General features: G+C 39.3%; 1 long non-coding RNA gene across 1 annotated transcript; it reads left to right on the top strand.

Moving 5' to 3' along the window:
• Window positions 1-394: 394 nt before the first annotated feature.
• LOC129452148 (uncharacterized) lies at window positions 395-17,405 on the top strand. The gene is made up of 6 exons (XR_012358150.1): window positions 395-6,646; window positions 7,535-7,636; window positions 9,218-9,665; window positions 9,753-9,791; window positions 9,942-10,161; window positions 15,309-17,405. It is a non-coding gene; the product is annotated as an uncharacterized lncRNA (long non-coding RNA).
• The last annotated feature ends 2,045 nt before the right edge of the window (window positions 17,406-19,450 follow it).

The raw sequence follows: 19,450 nt of genomic DNA on the forward strand, positions 1-19,450 counted from the left end.
TTGACCCACGGTGTATGGAGATGAAAATGGCTTGTTCTTAGGTAATAAAAACAATTCAGTTCATTATGTAAGATCCTTATACACCACTGATAATATAGATATGTATATTATTTAGCATTTTTGTCAAGGATCTTTTTCAAAAGTAACAGAATGCACCTTTAACATATACGGCGCTCGATTTGCCTTGTGACAATGACTACCTTTCCCATAATGCCCCTAGTGCACTAAAGGACACGGAAGTCACAACAATTAAACTGCCGGTGTAACATGATGGACTACGTGAGATCTTTGATTTGTCTTGTGGATCTGTATATAATAAAGCAAGGTATTTTTAATCTGCACTAACACTAAGATTTCACTCGTTGTTCTGCAACACCCGATTTACCAGTTAACACTGTGGCCATCTCTCAATATGCGTTCTTGAGAAACTACCCCTGATTTCAGTATTCTCTCTGATGATAAGTTTGTGTCATTTCTACATCATTGAGATCTTTCTAAAACCTGAACTGTAACCTAACCTCATAGTGAGTATTGCATGGCCAAACATGAGTATGTCAAAGTTTTTAATATTGATTATTATTTACACTGAGATTGCTGAAGTTTACTGAAGCTCGCTAGTCGTCTGATTTTCTTGATGCACCACCTACATTTTAATCATCTTTATTAAAGCAGAATTAGTTGTTTTATTCAGTCAGATGAATCACATTTCGGCGTTGTTGGAAAGAGCTTTAGGAAGCGAAACTTTCTTACTGTATGTCGGTGATCTGAGGAGTAAATCTTCACAGTGTCATCATCGTGAGGGTTGGCAACACACATTCACACTCCAGTCGACCGCAGCGACTCCAACTTTGTGATTGACACCAAACCTGGCGCAATTGTCTCGGCACAGGTTAAAAATATAATGCGCTGACAGTGTCGCCACGGCGATAAGGGCCGTCCAATCAGATGTGTCGCAGCTGCCAGGTTGTTAAGGTTTGACTGTGATAGTGTTGTTTTTGCAGTACGAGACTGCGTCACGCTGAAGTGTAACAGCAGCACGTCATCGTTTTCAGACGCGATATCTTTAATTCTTTAGCTCAACAGCTGCGAGTCTTCAGTTATAATGAAGTCTTTGATTTCTCCTCAGAGATATTTGACTGTTTAAAGCGTATTCTCTTGCACAAATTGTGTTTCGTCATCCCGATAAGGAAATCGGCTTATATAATACTATGTGAATATTAAAATAATGGTATTAATGACAGACTACTGTGTTATCTGTGGTTCCCTTCAGTCACGAGCATGTTGTTTGTTAAAAAATTTTCACACCTCTGTTGTTCAAGGCTCAGGAGTCTCTTTGACTTTTGAAAATTTTGCAGCGGCAGTTTCATTCGGCAGACGTTGTGTGAGAAATGAAATTCACATAGTGTCATTTCAGAGGAAACAAAAAGGTCAGCTCACTCATTCAGATGCGAAACTTTGGCATCTATGATCTGTTGTAATACTTCTGAACAATGTGGGCTCAAACTTTCTGAAGCCAATTGTGGGTTTAATATGAGACTGAAGCTGTGGAGTCCCATCGACAAGATGCTGGTTCTCTGTTTGGAGAAGAAATCTGAAAGTCTACAGTTGTGGCACACTTGGTAAAAATGAGCAAAGTCTGCTGGGAAAACAGCTCAGAGTCATGTATTATAATGTCTGATGAGGTTGAAGTGATCTTAGATTATTTCTCCAGACCCTTCATATGTTGCTGCTCTCTCCTCTTCAGTCATTTTCTGTAGGGTTCAGAGAACCATTTTGATGTTTGTTTTGAGCCAATTTCTCGATGGAAGATTGAACCATGAACCATTATAAATGAAGCAGCTTATTAATACCAAACAAAGTGAACAAGTTGGTATTTCTGTCCAGAAACACTGAAATTTAAACATGGTCTGTGTAACATTATGTAAATTCTGCGTCTCGGTCTGATTGTCGTTTCCGTTTTCTTGTTCTTGACATTCGCTGAATTCTGGATTTATATTTTAAACTGCTGCTTCAGATGCAGTATACTTCGTTTACAAAGACGTGAAACTCACTGAGTGGTCAGGGGTGTTCACTGATATGCTCACACAAAAATCGATGCAAACGATTCTCGGAAGGAAGTGCTATACTCACTGGAAATCTGAACAATAGTCTTAATTCTGATATAGTCTGATATAGACCTCCGGGCCACCATGCAGATTTCCTTAAATAAATAGCAGATTTCATGTCTGAGCTTGTAGTCATTGTAGATAAAGCTCTTATCGTTGGTGACTTTAATATCCACGTTGATAACCCAAAAGATACATTAGGATTAGCGTTGATGGATGTTCTAAATTCTCTCGAATTTAAACAAAACATGACAGGACCCACGCATACCTGTTAGGGTTGTGACAATTAATCAGGATTCAGGCCCCATCATAGCACAGAGACAGCATTGCTTAGAGTTACAAATGACCTCCTATTAACATCCGATCGTGGTGAAATCTCAATCCTTATATTACTAGACCTTAGAGCAGCCTTTGACACAATAGATCACACAATCTTACTCAATAGACTAGAAAACCATGTTGGTATCAGTGGTCAGGCTTCAGCCTGGTTCAGGTCATATCTAACCAATCGCTATCACTTTGTTCATGTAAATGCGGAAGAGTCATATCATTCCCTGGTTAAATACGGTGTACCGCAGGGATCAGTTTTAGGTCCTAGCCTGTTCTCATTATATATGTTACCTCTAGGAGACATTATCAGGAAACATAACATAAGTTTTCACTGCTATGCGGATGATACCCAGCTTTACATCTCCTCACATCCCAGCGAAACACACACGCTTTCAAAGATAACATTAGCGATGTTAGTGACTGGATGGCACATAACTTTCTTAAGCTCAACTCCAATAAGACAGAGATACTTATTATTGAACCAAATCGCTACAAACATAATATGTCAGATTACAAGTTGCCCATAGATGGCTGCAAGGTGGTGCCATCTTCCACGGTTAGAAATTTAGGTGTGATGTTCGACAGCAACTTATCCTTTGATAGTCATATCGCCAACGTCTGCCGCACAGCATTCTTCCATCTTAGAAATATCTCAAAAATACGCCATATACTGTTTACATCTGATGCAGAAAAGCTTATCCATGCTTTTATGACCTCTAGAATAGACTAACTCGCTACTCGGGGGATGCCATGCAAATCAAGTAAACAAGCTTCAGCTAGTTCAAAACGCTTCTGCAAGGGTGCTTACTCGATCTAAGAAGTATGACCACATAAACCCAATTTTGTCATCTTTACACTGGCTACCAGTTAAATATCGCATACAATTTAAAATATCACTAATCACCTACAAAGCCTTAAATGGCCTAGCACCCTCATATCTTAGAGAGTTACTATCAGAATACAATCCATCACATACACTGCGGTCACAATATTCTGGTCTCTTGATTATCCCTAGAATATCAAAAGTGGAAGATCCTTCTCCTACTTAGCCCCTAAGCTCTGGAATGATTTACCAGATAATGTTCGAGTATCAGACATAGTCGATAACTATAAATCTAGACTTTAAACTTTTCTCTTCAACAAAGCATTCACATAATTTGTCTAGTAAAGGTACTTAACTCACAATAGTTATTTTTTACGGAACAAAGCACTCACGGTCATAACACAGACCATCCTAATAAATAAATAAATTAAAACCTTTCAGCATGAACACTTTAAAACGAATTGGGGTAAATAGTTTGCCATTGTTTGCCACTGAACCTGCATTAACGACGACAGTGGGGCCTCCGGCCTTAGTCAAACGGGTTGGCACGTATGGTCGGGTTGCGATTTTGGCACTTTCTTATGTCTTGTGAATAGTATGCCATATAGACCTGTTTGCCACTGAACCTGCATTAACGATGACAGTGGGGCTTCTGGCCTTAGTCAAACGGGTCGACATGTTTCATTTTCTTTTAAAGATTAGATGGTGACCCATAGTTACCATAGATACATTCGCATTGGGCCCCCAATTTGCTAAATCCTCAACTGTGGGTAACATACTTATGCCGCAATAGTTAGCCTGTCTGGAACCAAGCTGATTTTAACCACATCACTGTGTGACACTTGCATTACATGTGAACGGCCCCTACGCTAATAGGATTTTGTTTCTCTCTCCCTGTCTCGTCCTTGACCCTGAGGACAATGAGACAAACAGACCCAGTTCTGGTAAATGTGAAAGTCAACACATCTGATCTACTGGCCGTCATTCAACGTGATGCCCAGCTGATGTCTAACCAACGACCACCGGCAGACCATAGACCACCGGCAGAACCCGCTTAATCTCCGCTTAATCTCCTTATCCATTTACATATATATATATATCTCCCAAAGGGTTTTTCCCTCCTAGGACTTTTTTTATTTCCCCGGCTAAAAACTCCGGGGGTTTTTTCTCATAGGGGGTTTTTCAACCCGGGGAGGCAGCCTTCTTGGGCTTAACTTATCACCCTCTTCTATACGTTAGATTAGTAATACGCTCGCTTATAATGTTGATTCATAGCTGCAGCAAATTTAGCTGCTTATGCTATCATGTATTATGTTGTGCTATCTGTCAATTTTCTGTGTTTTTCACTGCTCTTATTGATGTAAATCTGCTTTGAAACAATTACCAATTGTGAAAAGCGCTATATAAATAAAATTGAATTGAATAAACATCTAAAAACAGGGCTTTAAGTGTAAAATATCGAACTTGTCCTTTAGCTGTAGACATAAAGCAGTTTTTAATCCATGTGTGCACCAAAGTCTCCCATTCTGTTCTGTTTAGTAAAGCTCTTGAAGTGAAAACACACCTGATGATGAGACACTTTAATGGCCAACTTGCACAGCAAATATCAATGGACTCAAGATCACGCAGGTCATTTGATCTGCTGCTGTTATGAGACCGATGACAGGCGTACAGTAGCTACTGAAAACATGACTTTGAACGTTCTTGAAAATACCTCCTGTTCCCGGATCAGCCCACAGCATGTTATTGAGGACAAACCGAGGACTGCGAGCCGGCTCTGTTAATTACTCTGAATGGAGAACTGGGGCAGCTCAACCTGAGATGCACAAAATGTCACAATCTGCATTTTTATGGCACTATAACCTCCAGCGGGAAATCAAGGGACTTCTAATAGCAGAAAGAAACGGTCCTTTTCTCCATTGATGATCACTGTATGGTTTGTTAAAATCACAGCATAGAGACTCACGCTCTAAAAATATCAGCGACTAACACTGAGGCGTCTGTGCAACTGCCACCAATTAAAAGAAATGTACTCATCAGATGGATGTTTTCAACTCAGTGTGACAGATACATGCTGTTGCTACGCTTTGCCTGCTCTCATCTCGCCTTCGGCTCTATATCATTTTTTAATGTATGACGCGGGGTTAATGTGTTACACTGAAGATTCTGCCGTGTACTTTGTAATGCTGAGTTTATTTTATTTGTCACATTTGGGCAGACGCTTTCATCCTAGACAGCTTACAGTAGATTTTACACGATAGCAGCTGTTTGAGGATTTGGCTTACTGGGAATCAAACCCATGATCTTTCTCACTGCTCTCTCCTGTTGAAGACTGAGATGTTTATCCTGTAGAGCAACATCAGGATCATGGGTTCAAGTCTCAGATAATGCACAGCTGATAAAGTGTCACGTTGGAGAAAATGGTGCAGAGGTTTAGAAGGTTGAACTGTTGTATCAATGCAGTATTGCTCTGGTAGTTGTGTGGTATAACTGTGATTGTCTTCTGTACATGACCTCTGACCTAATCACAACCGTGCGACTCCAAAGATATTGCTTTTTTATATTTGATTATTTTAGCTCCAAGCTACATTTACAGTACCCTGAGCACATGATCTCATCCAGCTGACATTAACATGTAATGAACCTTTTCTAACACAGAATGTCAATAATAAAATGTTTCTTATTTAGGGAGCAGGTGTGTGCTTTTGGGATCGTGCTCTGGTCATCACGGCCGGCGATGGCACACGGCCTGAATGCAAAGATGATGACAGACGTCCTCTCCTGATGACACAGCAGGTGACCCCCTTTAGAAAGACCGCTACCATTAGTGATGTTTATACATTTGATTGGGGCACAACTAGAACCATGCATCTGTAGCGTTAAGTATTTCAACTTTAGTTACAACAAAGTGAGAATGTGCATTGAAAAGCCCGTCACTGGTTTTTAAATGACTCCACTGTCTCAAAGATTGACACTGAGGATATATTGACTTCAGTTATATTACTGGACCTTAGTGCACAATGTTTAAGAATCAGACCCAGTCGATAATTTTAAGTCTAAACTATAAAAGACTTTTTTCTTTAACAAAGCATTCACAGAACTCATCTTGTAAATATACTGATGCCAAAATAGTTAGCTTGTCCTGAACCGAGCAGATATTCAACCCCTATACTGTTTGACACTTGTAATATATGCGAGTGGCCCCAAGCTAATAAGATTTTGTTTTACTTTCCCGGTCTCGTCCTCGAACCCGAGGACAACTGAGACTAACAGAGCCAGTTCCTGCTACCGTGAAGCTCATCACAACACTGATCTACTGGCCTTTATTCAATGTGAAGCCCACCCGATGTCTGACCAGCGACCACCGACCACTTCTTGTTTAATTTATGTGTGTATATATATTTTATTATTTTAAATGTTATTTTAAATATTTTATTATTTTAAAAGTTTTAATTTCCATAAAATTGCATAATATAGTATATAGTACATCCTCTATAGATTCAGCTATGTCTGTCTCTCTCTCAAGGAGTTTTTTCTTCATAGGATTTTTTCCTCCTGACTAAAAAGCCGAGAGTTTTTTTTCTCCTAGGAGTATTTTTAACCCCTATGGAGTCCGCTGACATATAGGCTTAACTTTGAACTGTCTTCTATACATTACATTATTACTATGCTCGCTTATACTGTTTCATCTTAGCCGCTACTCTGCAACTTTTGTTGTACACCGATTTTTTACGTTTTTTCTTGTTTTTATTAACGTAAAGCTGCTTTGAAACTATTAAACAATTGTGAAAAGCGCTATATAAATAAAATTGAATTGAATTAAATGATTTGAGTAAAGAAAGTGCATGTGATATCCTGAATGACCCGGGTAGATTTCAGCCATCTACTATGAACCTCAGTAAGACTTTGAGCGATGGAGTTGCCCGTAGCAACAGTTGCAATGAGATGATATCAGATAAAGATGGATACTATGTTTGAATGAGAGGGAAAAAACTGAGACCGTTCTATTACGATGGAGATGGTGTCTGTCCAATAGGAACAGAGTAAGCAGACCTTTTCTCATTTGTCAGTTAAATGTTCTTGTGTGCAAAATGACGGTGATATTAAACCTAGTTAACTCCCATGGGGCTCGGGTGTATTTGTGGGTAGAAGCGCTCAGAAGCCTTCATTGATTTATACGTAAAGTGGGAAGTAATCGATCGGTGCGGCCACCGGCAAGTCTCTCTGGTCAGCTAACTTTTTAACCTTTCCTCCATTGTTTCTTTCACTCATCCAGATAATCAAGTTCTCCAGCTTTCGCGCCTCTCGTCTTGCGCTGCTATCTGATGGGAGATGTGATGGGCGACTATATTTAGGATCCTCTTCCCACTAATTGAAGGTGAGGAATGCGAGTGTGTGTGTGACAGTGTTCGTGAAGGAGGTGAGATTGCACACGCAACAGCAGACACATTTTTATTTCTTCTCCCTTTTGCTTTTATTCACACCTTTCTGATGGCACGATGTTAACGCAGCGTTGAGCGATGAGAATCGTTTTCAGAGCTGAGGAAAGTGACTTTGCCCAGGGTTGCACACACATGGTGGGCTAATAAAACAAATCTCATTTGCTTTAGCAGGCCAAACTTCTTCATTGCTTTCGAAAAGAAACCTGACGATATAAAAGTAAAGGTGCATCAACCACAGAAGAAAAACAGCAATCTATACAGCAATCCAGCACAACAAACGCTTTAACACAAATCTAGAGCTACAGTACAGTAGTCCTGCAATAGTGCTCCTTAACACATATGTGCATTCATTCTTGTTGCAGGTTACACTGTCAGAAATAAAGGTACAAAACTGTACCTCTTCTGTCACTGGGGCTGTACCCTAAGTTTCTGTTTGCTACCTTTACAGGAATACAAAACACAATACAATTTTGGGCAGATTACCGTACCTTAAGGACCTACATTGTTAGAAAAAAGTCAAAACACGTACCCTAGCTGTCAGTGGGGCAGCACCCTTTAAGAAGGTAATTGTATGAACCATTAGTACAGATATGTAAACCTTTAGTACTAATATGTATCTTTGAGATACTAATATGTATTTTTGAGGTACTAATAAGCTCTCTTTGGTCCCAGTATGTACCTCTGAGGTACTAAAATTAAATCCTTAGGTACAAAGCTGAACTTTTAGAAAGGGTACAGCCCAGTGACAGAAAAGGTACATTTTTGTACCTTTATTTCTGACAGTGTATTATTAATTTAATAATTGTATAATATGTCATTTTATTTTCGCAGTATTCTCTCAGTCTCTAAGACCAATCACTGTTGTTTTCCTCACTTTTGTCGATCGCTTTGGATAAAAGCATCTGCTGAATGCTTAAATGTATTTCACGTTCCAGTTGTTATTTAATGTCTCTTTTCTAATATTTTTAATAATGCTTTATTTATCTGACACGCTGTTCTGCCATTTTTGAAGGTGTGTAAAGCTGATGCAGTGCCACTGTACTTTATAATGCTGTCGGTTACATACAACAGGTTGACAATTACAGTCATATATATATATATATATATATATATATATATATATATATATATTTTTTTTTTTATATATACAGTTTTGTGACAGCCAGTGGAGATCTAACTAAACCATCGTATCAATCTACTGTAAGCCTGGTTTAAGTTGTTCTGTTGATTTTGTGTAACTCTAGCAATGATAACTAGCAGTGTTTTTGTTTTTTTTGGTCACTGATAGCAGCTTTCCATCATTGCTCAAAGTTTTTCATCCTTTGCTAATCTTGTTATAAAGATGAAGACTTTACACAAGATTCAGTCAAATCATGTTTCCATTTCACCATAATGACTCTTTGGAATGTTGAATAAATCTGACATCCATTTATTCATATGTGTGAATGCAATATTTTTTTATCCTGATTAATAAACAAATGTAATGTGATACCTGTATGTCAATCCTCCTTTCCCAGACTTTTCTCAAAAGCAGAAGAGCAAAGAAAGTTCTGCTCTGCCGGTTGCCGTGACGACCGTTTCCGATAGAGTTGCAGAGATGCAAAGTTAAGCCCATTTTAGATACAGAATCCAGAAACTTCCATCCCAGATTTGGTTCCCATAACAAACCTTTAGTAGTAATAGTTTTGTTGTTGAGGTCCCATTACAGTGATTTTACCATATAGTTAAAGAGCTTTTAGACTCGATCAATGTAAAACACATGTGGCAGATTAGAGTCATAGCTTTACTGTGCACATCCAAAAAATGACCATCGTCATTTCTATGTGGCCTTTCTGTAGATCCTCACTTCAATATGTCAATCTATGTCAAATGAAAAGCAGAAACCATTTGCTCCTGTGGTTTAATTTGTGCTTTTACAATGGCAGGAGAGTCGGTAGGTCATCTGTGTGCTGTGTGTTGATGCAGGTACAGAAACTTCAACAGCTGCAGAGAAAAAACAGTGTTTGTCCAACGTTACGCTCCAGCAGTCTGATTTCTCTCTCTCAAATGCAGGTCAAGTGTTTCTGGAACAGTCTGGTATGACACAATGAGGTGAGAAAGATGAGATGAGAATCATGTGTCAGGTGACATTTTAATATCGGTGATGTTTATACAGTCCATGTACATTCATTTACTCGCTCTAAATGTGAGCTGCTTTCCCCCTAAGAGGACCTTAATGCTTTTCTTTTCTCCTTTATCCAGCGCTTTGGAAGTGCAGTTAATGACAGCACGAACAACGTCCTACTTTCGGCCTCCAATATGGTGCAGAGACAGAAAATTCCCCAAGATGGGCGCCTAAAAGCGCTGGCTAGGTCAGTCACGCGCTTCCTCCAATTATAGAACGACTGTGACAACTCGGGGGTGAAGATGGAAACTCTTCCCTCCGATGCTATAAATCAACACGGCACGGCTCATTTTCAAGGTGATGTTGAGGAAGTTGGAGAGTCAGGAATTTGTGAGCGGGAAATGGGAATTGGGGCATGGACTTCAGAAGAGGGCAGTTTGAGCCGTAACTATTTGTGAATGCCATAAAATAAAGTAAATCTTAATATAGTGAGTTAACTGGAACCACTGCACTTTATTTGGCATATTTACATTTGCAGAAAACTAAGTTTTGAACACAAAATGAAGAAACGGTGCTGCCGATTACACTGAAGCACAATTCACGCAGTCTATCACGCAGACTTTGAAACAAAAAAACAGGGAAAACAATAAAAGGCATATGACTTGCATAACATCCAGCTAATGTTAGCCAACTCCGCTAACGTTAGCTACAAAAGCACACAGTTCAATGAGAGACGGCCGCAAGCTCCAGCGCGTCATGTATGGTGTGAGTGTCAAGGAGAGTTGAAATCATCTCAACTTTATGGTAATGAGCTATGACGCGGTTCGGCAGCAACCAAACGAAAGGCGTAAACGTTCGGCGGCAACCAGTCGTAACCAAGCTTTTTTGACGCACAGTAACTAGAAGTTACATTCAATCTGTAATGCAATTATGAGACTCTGAGAACGATTCAATCACATAAGTCAAAAACTTAAACACAGTGTTGCGCCCTAAAGCGGATCTAAACCAGCCAATTAGAGCTCCGTCTCAAGTCACCTGCTTTTACCCTTTTTACTGACCTACATACACAATCGTTTGGGTGGCGCTCCAGACACACAAACATGACACACACACACAACAAACTCAGTTTTGATTTTTTTTATATATATGATAACATGATGAACAGTGAAATAGAAGAACTAAATTATTTATTTTCTATTAATTTGTGCTATATAGTTAACTTTTTGGTAACATGTAAAAGTAGCTTTCAACTCTGGCCAACTTTAAGGGGGCAGCACCCCCTATTGACCAGCCGCCACTGCTTGCCAATTTGGCTTTAAAGGACAAGTTCGGTATTTTACACTTAAAGCACTGTTTTCAGATTGTTTCTGATGAAATAAAACGGTTTTGACTGAAATTTCAACATTGCCCCGAGAATTTTCGGGTGTTTGTGTTTCACCTCCCACCTCCACAATGGGTCTACAGGTGCACTGGAACAATCCTTCCCAAAATGCATTAAACTTTCATTTACAAAGACGTGAAACTCACCGAGTGGTCTGATATGCTCACACAAAAATCGCTGCAAAATACGCATTCCAACAGGTTTTATCGTAGTTTTTGCTAAATCCATTGACTTGTATTAGATGTGCTGTGAGGTACGGTATTACTCCGCGCCGGGAACTTTGTTTCTATTCTTGCAATGGGCAAAGGCGGATTATCGGCACCACCTGGGCTGCAGTGTCTATTATTCAAGCTCTCAGCGGAAGAATGTACACGTGTGAGGCGTTTGGAAAAATAGGTCCACAAGTTTATAACGAATGCTAAAACAACTGTTGGAAAGCATCTTCTGCAGCGATTTCCGTGTGAGCACACCAGTGAACACCCCCGACCACTCGGTGAGTTTCACGTCTTTGTAAATGAAAGTTTAATGCATTTTAGAAACGATTGTTCCCGTGCACCTACACACACATCGTAGAGATGGGAGGCGAAACACAAACACCCGAAAACTCTCGGGGCAGGCGCACATGTCGAAACCTCAGTCGAAACCGCTCCACCTCACCACAAACAATCCGAAAACTTTAAAGGGCTTTAAAGCGTAACTAAACCCCTGGTCAGAGCCTGACTCCACCCACTGGCAATATTTGAAAATTGCAAGAAAAGTGGGCAGATCCCAACGGAGAGAGAGGGGACGAACTAAGCTCGTACCAAGTGTGTGGTGAGATCGTAACAAGGGCGTGGTGAGCTTGAACCTGCTTACGTCACGAGTTATTTTTTGGACCCAACATCCAATAGGAAAATTCAAGTGCAGTACCCACCGTTTAACCTGAAGAGGGCAGCACTCAGACGTTTTTACGCCATATATTATAGTATTGAAACACTTTGGGCTCTATCTTACACCTGGCGCAATGCAGTGCAATGCGCAACGCAAGTGTCTTTTGCTAGTTTCCACCCTGTGCAATTATAATTTTCACATTTAGCCCGCGTTGTTTAAATAGCAAATGCATTTGCGCCCCCTTTTGCGCCCATGGGCGTTCTGGTCTGAAAACGAGGTGTGTTCAGGCGCATTGTTGGCGCGTTGCTATTTTGAGGCAACTAAAATAGACTACGCCATTGACCAACAAAAACCTGCTCTAAAGTCTAAAGTCAATGGCGCATTATGTGTTTTCGTTATTTAAAGAGCGAATTAGTAATATGCGCCTATTAACGGGAGGACAACACGGGTTTGCTTATCACATACATAAAAACGCTTTTAAATATGAAAGATTAAAGGATTGAATGTAAAAGATTATTATTGAGTCTCTTGGACATAAATGAGGACTAATTATGAGACATTAGAAGGCATAAAGAGCTGCTTCACCTGTAGCCTGGTAAGTAAATAAATGCTTTGCTTTAAACAAATGCATCTGTTTTTAAATGTGTTTTTTTTAATGCTACCTCACGGATTTATTGATATATGATGACTCTATACCTGTTGATATGGTGAGATGAGAAACATTTTTAAGTAATCCTTAAAAAAACTGACGCTGTCCAAGTGCTGAACCTTGCGGAGGGCCGTTTGTAAATTCTTTTTCTCCTGTTTGTTGCAAAATAAAGTATTTTTACAGTACAAACCTTTTCTTACATACTTGTAAATTATTTGTTGATGATATTGGATAGCCATACATTTAAAGCAATTAAAAGCCTGCTTTTTTACTTCCATGACTAAAAGAAAACGTATACACAATTAAAGCCAAGACCCCAAGGTTTCATTTCATGTAGGACTTACTGCTGAAAGATTTTTTGAAGATGAGCAATTCATGCATGAGTAAAAATTGTGACAACCAACCCCGGTCTCCCCTAATCTGTATGCTCATTAACACAAAGTACAAATGTAGTGTAACTGAAATATTGTAAATATCATAAAATTAAGAGTTTCGTTGCAAAACGAGATAAATCCATTTGTAAAATTTTTGTCAAAACATGTTTATTATTATGTTATTATTTTGTTTTATGGTGCTATTTAGCTGTATTTTTTAAGTTATGAAGGTTTAAATCAAAACAAACCAACTGCAGTTGAATTGATATTGATTGGAATGCACAACCAAAAAACTCGATTTCTGAAAAATTAAAAAAAACGGAGTTATCTCGTTTTGCAACTCTTCAAATATCTTTATTTCATAAAATTAAAGTATATATGGTCTACCATTGGTTTCAAAGTCCTGCAGTATTTTTAAATTGTATGATTTCAAAAAAATAGGTTCATGTAAGCTATCATGGCATGTTCCCAAAATTGCCACTAGGGTGCTGTAAAATGCCAATTGGTATTCTATTTAGAATTCATTATTATGAAAATCAGCTTTAGGTCACATCACCATAGCCCCCCCACACTTTTAAAATGGCTACTACGTGTGTGTGTGTGTGTGTGTGTGTGTGTGTGTCTGGCTGTGACAGCAGTATTGCACACTTCTCCTCTCATTACCGGCCCTGCGCTCGGGAACAGCGCACACATGCCCTCGAGCTGCGGCCTACTCACATGCCAGACTTCCACAGGAATAAATCACACCAAACGCAGGGAGGAAGGTGTTTTTACGTGCCGTCGCCAGCTCACATTCAACAGCCAGCGTTTCCTAAATAGCCGCCTCACAGTTTTAGTCAATTACAACCAAAATGACTTTTTTTTTAAGAACAAAATGCTGTAATTTTGCCAGAAGCAGCACAAGCGAATGCCAGTCGTGTACGTTCGATTATGAAAAGAAATCTTCATACGCGCACGATTACAGACCAGAGCGCTTGCATTTGGCCGTGTTTTGATGCTTCTCCAGATGGTGCGTTTCCATCAGCGTTCCAAGAAGAAAAATAACAAGGTGCGTTATCGTACGCACTGGCCAATATTCCTTCTGTATTCATTAAGTCTCGTCTAATAAGAGAAGAAAATGAAAAGCTCTGAAGAGAGATATTTTGATTAATGGATTCCCAGGCTACCGACAGGACTTGAACGCGTTGGATCCTATTTGCAATTCCGGCTCTGCCGAGGAATGAAGCGGAAAGCAGAGGACCGTCAGTGAGAAGAAAGTGTGATAAAATGATAATTAGTGTTAATCTGATACCATTGCCTAGCAACAGACGATAGGCTGTAATAATGAAGTAATGGCTTCTATTTCTGGCCTGTCTGTCTTTCCAACCCGTAACGCCTATTTCTCTTTCCACAATGAGAGGAAGAGAAAGACTTGACATCCTTGCGCACAGGAATTTAATGGTCAAATGACTCCTAATAGTGCTGAACAAACATACAGCAAAATCCAAACGGCGGATTGCATGTTGTGCCACAGTTGCATACCCATTTTATAAGTTTTGTTTGTTTTATTATTGTTAACGCATTCCATGCCTTTATTTATGGTGAGAACCGGTTAATCCATCTCTTAGGGGAAGGACAATTTGGTATCTCCAATTCACCTACAGTAACTTGCATGTTTTTGGCCTGTGTGAGGAGTACCCGAAGTAAACCCACGCTGACACAGGGAAAAAATGCAAACTCCACACAGAAAGGCCACCTGACCTAGCTGCGGCTCGAACCGGGGACCTTCTTGTTACCCATTGAGCCACTGTGCCGCTTTTGTCATGTTGATTCATTTGCATGGGGATACAGAGGATCTACTGTAGAGAAACTCAATGTAGGAAAATAAACGGATTCTAATCTAAATGTACTGATGACAAAAAAAACTAATTCATTGTCATAAATTCCTCTTTCATCACTTTCTCAATTATGAATGAATAAATAGGAGTAGTTGGAAATGCTGATCCACTCTTGTGTTGTTGGCTCACATGCAATTGAAACCGATTGATCCCTCACGAGACCTCTGAGTCTCCGACAGAAATTTGCTGGTAAATAAAGATGGTCCCAATTAAATCACAAATGACGAATCACATGCATTAATATCAGCGAGCACCTACTCTATGGTTTTTGACACGGCTCTTTCTGTAATGGTAATGAAAGCGCTCTCTCCTCTGGCCCTGTTTTACATAGTTGTCTTGTTCTTGATTTTCAGATTTGACACTGGAACCCAATCCCCACACCCCCATCCGTCGCGGGGTTTGAGAGATGCGGTGGGTGGACGTGCGTGGGTGAGATCGCGTGGGCCGCAGCGAATGAGCTTTTCCACTCGATGATGTTTTGATTCCCTTTGAGTGCCGATCGGGGAAAACAGACTTCTGGGGGTACAGATGATGAACACTGCAACAAACACGGCGCTATCGGTTTCTGCCTCGTGCCAAATAAAGACCCTCGCATGTCTTTCCTCGGTCCGTGAGCTCTTCTTAATTTTTTTTAGGTAAAGCTCCACCGGTGAAGTTCATTATAGCTCATTGCACACTGGGGGTGATTAGCGGCTTTAATAACTCACAATTACTGCAGAGCTGCTGTTAGTGCGGCCCACGTGTCTTACTGAGACCCAGCGGCTGTCAGCGACACTCTTATGATATTTGATCGACCGGGGAGGGAGGACAAGAAATCTCGCTGCTATTGATCTGATTGAGGACTGGGAAAATGAGGATTGGATTGCTTTGACCTCAAATGTCATGGCAAACAATTTAGAGAAACACATCTGAGATATGCTGGGATTTTTGTTGCAGTCTGACAAATATCAACACATGCTACATTAGTTGAATTTGACTGTTATTACAGTTTTTCTCGATTGTTAAAACACTATAACCAAGCCTTTGAACTAAAATTTCAAAACCATAACGCCATTTTTTAAGAAGCACGATTATTTTGCTGAACTATAAACACTACTCCCCTGCTTTAACACATGTGTCAAATTTGGTGAACTTTTACTTTAAAACTCTACACACAAATTTCTCACTTCTTACACCATCTGGTCATATGGAAAGCACTAGCCTTCAATAATGTTCACTGAAGTCAGCAGCACAGCTTAGGCTCAATTAGCAAACAATTACCAAGATGGAAACACTAAATTAAACACACATCAATCAGATCCTTCAATAGATAAATAAAAGGGCCCGAATCAGTTCACTTTGAAACAATAGATCCACAGAGAAATGAAGGAATAGGTTGAGGAGAAGGAGGAGGAAGATGAGGAGGCAGAGGAGGAGGGAAAGAAGGAGGATGTGGTGAAGGAGGAGGAAGAGAAGGAGGAAAGAGGAGGAGCGAGACGAAGGGCAAGGTGACCAGCAGTCTCAGATGAAATTCGGGCCACTCTAGCTGACCATGTGCTTGTCCATGATATGACTATGAGGGAGGCTGAGCAACGAGTAAAGTCTAATTTGTGTCGCTTCACTGTTGCCTCCATCTTCAGAGCCTTCAGGGAAGAAAACAGATAGATGTACTTACAGTAAGACTGCTCTGTACAGTAACTTTAGTGTACATACACTGTTGGACTATGCTACTAGAATAAAGAAATGCATCAAATTGCCTTCCATACAGATCGACATATCAGTAGATGAATGCCAGGGGTTAATCATGCGAGAGGATTTTACCCTCGCTGTTTGGCTAGGACCAATATAGCCTGTGATGTGGATGAGATTATCTGGCCTGACCCAGAACAAAGACGGGATGTTGATGAGGAGGAATCTTTTTTTTTTTACAGTTTTTCTCAATTGCTAAAACACTAAACCCTATTGGCTGAACCAAATGCTCAGTTGCCTGAACCCACTGATTGAATCAGTCACTCTTTTGGCAAAACCATAAGCACTTTTCATCTGTTTAGACACAACTTGCCAACACATTTTCATTATGATGCACCCGTGCTGAAAAATGGTGAACACAGGTGACAAAAGTCAAACACAATTTTCGTTTTTCGTTTTTTACGATTGGTTACACACAAAATCTTTTCATGTGACACGATTTTTGAAAGCCCTCACTCAAAATGCAAAACTAGATGCCAAATCTTCAAAAGCATAAGCTATTTCTCAGTCTTTGACTCAGTTTTCAATTCCATAAAACACTTTTTTCAAAACACTACACACAATTCTCTACCTTAAACACAAAGATCTATGAGGAAGTCACTTGCTTTCCTTTTCCAAACACAACCAATCAAAATGCTACACTTATTCACCAGGTCACACAGACACACTCCTCACATGTGCAAACACTAATTGCTTTACTGATCACTTACCAATCACTGCTTTACTTTACAGTAGTATAGATAGGCCTATAAATATGTCAAAGGTCAGATTACCTGTTTTGTCAATCTGCACCACACCCCCCCCCCCCCCCCCCCCAACGGGACACCAGACACAATTTACTGTATTCTACTGTAAAGAATATATTTTTGGTTTACATGTTTATAGTTTTGTTGTATATAACAGTAATGTTTGTACTAATAAATATGTTCTGTTTCTACATTGCATTGGCGTTTTCGGTGTACTTGTTACCCCTCTCAGCAGATTACTTTCACTGTAGAACATTGTATTGAAATGTAGATATAAGCCCACGAAAGACTAAAGAGCTTTAGATTTAGAACAGCAGTGTTTACATGGTATATCCAAAAATGTATTATTATGAAAGAAGTGTTTGCCATTTGATGCATATGCTTTATTCTGACATGTGTTTGTGGCATTTTGAATGCGTTGTTGCATTTTGAAGGAGATATGTGCTATATTGCATTTTGTGTGTGCAGTTTTGAGAATTGTGTGTAGAGTTTTGAAAAAAGGAGACTTAGTTTTGAAAACGTGTGTAAGCAATTGGTAAAACTGTAAAGCACAAGTGTCACTACTTGAACACAACAATTCAAAATTGATCACACTTGTGTCTAATGATATGAGGGAACATATGAAGAGTTTCGTTGCAAAACGAGATAACCACCGTTTTTTTAATTGTTCAGAAATCTTGTTTTTTGGTTGTGCATTCCAATTAATATCAATGCAACTGCAGTTGGTTTGTTTTGATTTAAACCTTCATAACTTGAAAAATACAGCTAAGTAGCACCATAAAATGAAATAAAAACATCATAACATAATAATAAACATGTTTTGACAAAAATGTTAAAAAATGGATTTATCTCGTTTTGCAATATAACTCTTCATATACAGTAAGCTAGTTCAGAGAGCATTGGTTTGTGAGGCCCTACAATGGATAGAAATCTGAGAGGAAGAGTTTGTGTGAGAGGAGGTCGAGGTGGTCAGCGAAGACAAAGAACAGTATTATCTGATGAAATCAGAGCTACTGTGATTGACCATGTTCTGCATAAGATTTCTGTTTTGTCTTTTTGTACAAGTGCTAAATGCACAGTTTGTTTTTGTTTTGCAACATGCATTTAGCCTACAGTAAACAATAAACATTTATTTCTCAGGCTTCAAGGGATAGTTCACCCAAAAAATGAAAATTCTGTCATCATTTACTCACTTTCATGTTGTTACAAACCTGTATAAATGTCTTTGTTCTGATGACCACAAAGGAAGATATTTTGAGAAATGTTTGTAAGCAAACCATTCATGGACCCCATTTACTTACTTTTTTCTACTATGGAAGTGAATTGGGTCCACGAATGGTTTGGTTATAAACATTTCTCAATATATTTTCCTTTGTGTTCATCAGAACAAAGAAATGTATGTGTGTTTGTAACAAAATGAGGGTGAGCAAATGATGACAGAATTTTCGTTTTTGGATGAACTATCCCTTTCATGTCCTGACATTGTGTTTTCTACTTTTCTACATAGTGTTTAGTGACTGTTCCGTAGTGTTTTTCATTGACCCGGGGCACAAATTGACAACATAGTTCAGTTTTGAGCACAGATTGGACTGTTTTGAGGTGAAAGTTTGGTTTTGCAAGAAGAGTCTGAGGTTTTGTGAATGTAGCTTGAAAATTGGGTTTTGTGTTCACAGTTTAGAAAAAATGAGAGCAGCATTCAAGAAATGTGTCTTAGCAATCGAGAAAAACTGTAAATAATTTTACAGTTGTGCTGTGTAGCACATGTATGAATAAAAATGTGCTAATGCATACATTGATTGTGTGTTTTTGGTCGTATGAAAAGGTTTTTCAGGGAGAAAACTACAAGCAACTTTACAGTTTTGAATTTATTGCACCAGTGTGTAATACTATGTTGTAGTGTGTGTGTGTTTTTGAAAGCTTGTGTGTGTTGTCTGAGGGAAAAGTCTGGTTTTTCACTAAGAGTGAATGGTTTTGAGTGTAGAGGTTCATTTTGACCTGAAAATATAATGTTTGGAGTGTTG

The sequence above is a fragment of the Misgurnus anguillicaudatus genome, chromosome 17 (genome assembly GCF_027580225.2).
Source record: "Misgurnus anguillicaudatus chromosome 17, ASM2758022v2, whole genome shotgun sequence".
Lineage (NCBI taxonomy): Eukaryota > Metazoa > Chordata > Actinopteri > Cypriniformes > Cobitidae > Misgurnus > Misgurnus anguillicaudatus.